The sequence below is a fragment of the Epinephelus moara genome, chromosome 18, assembly GCF_006386435.1.
Source record: "Epinephelus moara isolate mb chromosome 18, YSFRI_EMoa_1.0, whole genome shotgun sequence".
NCBI classification, from domain to species: Eukaryota; Metazoa; Chordata; class Actinopteri; order Perciformes; family Serranidae; genus Epinephelus; species Epinephelus moara.
Window position 1 is genome coordinate 31,531,668 of NC_065523.1, and position 4,825 is coordinate 31,536,492.

A 4,825-nucleotide genomic window follows, 5' to 3' on the forward strand; every position below is an offset into this window, starting at 1 on the left:
TAAATGAAAACAACGAAACAGGAGCGCTATTCCTGACCAGTGCGTCAAAAGACATGCAGGCCAGGGAAACGAAACAAACAACCCCATGAATCTCTTTATTAATAGCCTATAAAATGACGTGTTTTCTCCAGCGGGATGGGAGAAGACACAAAATCAATGTATCTCTATTATTGTGCGGGCATAAATTCTCAGAGTTTTGCGGGAGTGGACGGGAGTGGACATACACATTGCGGGAGCGGGCAGTAATGGTCAGAAATTCAGCGGGAGTGGGCGGGAGCGGGATGAAGAAAACAGTCCCGCTCAGGGCTCTATATGGAAGCTCAGCAATGTCTTGCTGTGGACGGGGGCAGCAGCAAAATGTGTTTTCGCCATCTAAAAAAAAATCAATATCAGTGTAAGGGTGCGCTATTTTTGTAATATTTTCACTGCTTTACCTTGCTGTCAGGTAGCTCTTTCAGATGGGGAAGTGAAGCCTTTACAAAGTCACCAGACTCCTTTGACAAAATATATTTGAATGTACACATTGACAGATGATTTGTGCTGGTCAAGATTTGACAGAAATCTTTGGTGCTTGGACACCAGAGGGAGATATTTTGTGATCAAGGGATATCTGAGAGGCAGCAAGATAAATCCCCCCGTGGAGTCCAGACACTGGTGGAGGTGGTGGCTGATGACTCTGAGGCTGATGGTTGATGAGGCAGATGAGGCTGATGAATCCCTAAAGACTAGGTGGTGATGAGGAGGTTGAGCGTGAGCAAGACTGCAGCAAGATAAATCCCCCTATGGAGTTCAGACACTGGGGGTGGTGGTGGCTGATGACTCTGAGGCTGATGGTTGATGAGGCTGATGAATCCCTCAAGACTAGGTGGTGATGGGGAGGTTGAGCGTGAGCAAGACTGCAGCAAGATAAATCCGCCTATGGAGTCCAGACACTGGTAGTGGTGGTGGCTGATGACTCTGAGGTTGATGGCTGATGAATCTGTAGACTAGGTAGTGATGGGGAGGTGGAGGTCTCGCACGACGGCAGCAAAGTAGAACTACAGCAGAGAAAGAATCCTATTTAAAATGAGGAGCAGTAAGATGATAGGCTGACAGAGAAGGTGTGTCACTGTGCTACTGGCTGATTGTGAATCAGCTGATGACTCAATGGGCCTACACCGACAATGTCACCTAGAGACAGTGAGTGAGCATGTGTGCAAGGTGAGAATGGCAGGGTGAGAAAGAAACTTACAGCCTGAGCACGAAAAATATCATCTTCCTGACTGAACTTTGGCTAGAGCTTCGTTGCTTAGCTTCCGTAGGGTACTCCAGCCTTCTCCTCCACACTGGCAGCGTGCCGACTGACATCTACTGTATGTAATACACTGACTAGGAATAAGCACCTCATACAACCCCACTTAAAAAAAATCTGAGCCATCCCTTTAAGCTACAGACTGATGTAAACGTGGTGATGTTTTTTTGCTCATACTATTTTCTTATTGTTGTTGCAGTATTACAGGGAGGGGCTCCGGTGGTCTAGATGGACCGGATTTCAGTGCTGGACCACAAACATCTCCCATCATCCCACGGTGGAGCCCCGAGCCAGCACTCTGCACTCTCCTGTCAGCCTGGCACAAACTGGGAGGAAAGCCTTCACACAGAAAGAGAACACAGCGTCAAAGACTCGTTTGTTTGTTCCTCCCTCTGGAAGAACGACTTCTTTTTCTTCTTCTTCTATAACCACTTTGGAAACATGACATCGCCTCCCACATGGAGACACAGACAGCCTCCCCGGCACAGTGTGGCGCCTGGATGGACTTGGAGGTGGAGGTGATGATTCTGATTTCAAGCACTGAAGACTGAACTCGAGACTCGGTGCGATCATTTCCCCTCGGCCCTGTTTTTTCCCCGAGGTGACTGGATGGTAATGTTCTCCAGGCGTAATGACTGCGGCTCAGCCTTTGAGGGAACGGCTGTCACATCCTGCAGAGAAAAATTACCAGTGACTTTTCTGTGTTTTTATTTTTCTATCCACAGTTTTGTGGCGGGATGGGATCGGTCTGAGGTTTCCCAGTAGTTGGAACTGGAATCGGCGCTCAGTCGCCAAATGTGCTTGTTGATTCCTGGTGCACACCAGTGGATGTGTTGGATAAATGTCCTGCACGCCGCTTAACACCACCATAGCCCTGTGAATGACCCGTGTTTACGAACTGAGGATATCCAGCAGAGACTGAAAGAGAGTTTGAGAGAGTAAAACTAGGAAATGAAGTATTTTGAGTATTGAAGGCTGTGAAAATTGTATTATTCCCTCTTTGGTGCCAGTTGAATTGCTTCACCCGGTGTCCTGTGTGGGTCGAGGTGGTGCTTAAATCAACTGAGCCAATATGTTATCACACACAAGCACATCACCACCAAGGTTCTCAGAAGCTCTCTGTCTGCTCTCTGGATATTGAAGAAGCAAGTGCTCAGATAATGAAGGTGTTTTGTAATACAGAGACTGACGTTGTATCACATATGTTTTGTACGGCTTTTGGAGAAAGTAAAGATATTTTAGTGACAAATAGAAAGAGGGGAAGCAAGAAGAAAGAACTTACGCCGATTTCAAAGCTAGGAAGAGGGAAGCAAAGGCGGTACAATTGTATTAAAACAATACTTCATCTGCGGAATTTGTAAATCAACTACTCACCCACTGTTACGTTGAATTGGTGAAGAAAACTTTGTTTTTCTCACATGCCTCTATCGTGAACGAAGAATCCAAAAAAAGGTGAACATTCTTCATGAATTAAAGTTGATGGGGATCACATTTAACAACAGCAAAACTGTATCAAAACACCAGTTTACAAACTCTCACACAACTCGTAGAGTATAATCCACGTCTCAGTTATCCAGTGTGTGCTCAGTGCTTCCCAAACACATGAAGCTTTTCTAAAATGTTACTTATAAAACACTTCTTCATCTATGAGTAGCGAGCCTGAGCATTCCAGGGACTTGACCATGCATGAGACTGTTTGTATTCGCATTTTAAATTGTAATGTTTTACCAAAAAAATGCATGTTTTTTGGAAATACTGAGCATATGGCCGGATAAATGACACTTGGATTATTTTGGTGGTGCGGTGGTACAGTGGTTAGCATTGTCACCTCACAGCAAGAGGCTTCCTGGTTCGAACCCAGGGTGGGGGAGCCCTTCTGTGCGGACTTTGCATGTTCTCCCTGTGTCAGCGTGGGTTTTCTCCGGGTGCTCCGGCTTCCTCCCACAGTCCAAAGGCATGCAGGTTAATTGGTGACTCTAAATTGTCCAGGGTGTACCCCGCCTCTTGCCCAATGTTGCCCAACAGGATAAGCAGTTACGGAAAGTGAAGGAATGAAAAGGAGTTGTATGAGAGTTTATAAACAGATGTTCTGATATAGTTCAGCTGTTGTTAAACGCCGCACCTGTTTCCTTTAATAGTGAAGAATGTTTGCCTTTTTTGGATTCTTCGTTCACTGCAGAAGCATGTGTGAAAAACAAAGTTTTATTCCTGAATTCAACACAACACGGGGTGCGCAATTGATACATAAATGGTCATTTTGCAGGTGAAGTATTCCTTTAAAGGACCAGAGCAGATTTATGTGAAATAATATTTTTGAAATACCTTTTTCTGCTAAGTGCATGACCTGAGTTGCAAATACATTCTTCATCTTTCAGTCAATATGTATTAGATTCATCAGTAACAGCCTGTTTGAAGAGCTCAGATTTAATTTTGATCATCGTTCTATGTTTGGTGAAATCATGATCGAAGCAAAAAGAAGAAAAGCTAAAGAAAGTGGAAAACAAAGAGTTTTTAAATCCTCTGTTACATCATCTCATGCAGAAATCTTTTTGATGGGACTCAGGGAAGTGTGGCAAGGGAAGCAAAGTCTGTCTGAATGCTAAGTGTAACGTACTGTGTACTATGATGCACCCAGGAGATTTCTTTTGTGGGTTTTTGTGAATCGGTGCATTCTCGGTAATATTGGCTACATGCAGAGCTTTGATCACCAGTATTTTTAACCCTTTTTAAAAAACAAGTTTTACTGTGTAAAAAAAAATGATATATATAAAGTATCTATACCTAGGTTTACAGAAGACAGGTTTATAAAGGCAAGCCGATGATAGAGTAAAGAAGTAGAACTTTGTAGAACCTGTCGTAGCCTAAAAACCGCTCAGTATTCAAGCTTTCTGATCACCTCACATTAAAATAAAATAAAAAGTAAAAAAGGGACCTCACTACTAACTAATGTAGCTCAACTGGTAGAAATCATGTTAATGCTTTTTTTTTTTTTTTACTTTTGTGTTAGCTTGTTTTGGTGCTCTGGTTGACACAAATAATTAACCCCTTGATGCTACAAATGGCACGATTTACCTTTGTAATTCCACAATTAAGATGAATTTGTTTCTACTTTGTCATTCAGTTTTGTGTGTAGAATTTTAATCAGGTCATTTAGCATTTTGACTGATGAAGAATTGTGAATGTTAATAAAATTATTTACTCTCTCTGTAGGAATTGTTTGTGGTTTCAACATAAAGTGATTTGGTGCTTTGATAATTGCTGGACTCACAGTGCACATTTTTAAAAAAGGCAGCAGCAGATATTGTCCATGTGCTCCTTCTTGAAAGCCTCAAGCAGAGATGAAGAGCAGCGACAGAGGTCTGGTAAACTCACTCCTTTGTAACTCCACATCAGATTTTTTTTTTTTGGTCATTTTCAAACTTGTAGTCAGTCTTCAGACACAACCCATGCAGACTCAGTTGACATCCTCTGGTATACACTGTGAGATTTTGGGCTGTCCCACATGAAAGAGGACCAGTGTAAAATAAACGTGGT

General features: G+C 42.9%; 1 protein-coding gene across 2 annotated transcripts in view; it reads left to right on the forward strand.

Annotated features, from left to right (window-relative positions):
- Positions 1–4,496, forward strand: part of llgl1 (LLGL scribble cell polarity complex component 1) — a 59,820-nt gene extending 55,324 nt beyond the window's left edge. For both annotated transcript variants that reach the window (XM_050068306.1, XM_050068305.1), the window contains exon 24: positions 1,491–4,496. The gene's annotated coding sequence lies outside the window, so the exon portion shown is untranslated. The remainder of the gene's footprint in view (positions 1–1,490) is intronic.
- The last annotated feature ends 329 nt before the right edge of the window (positions 4,497–4,825 follow it).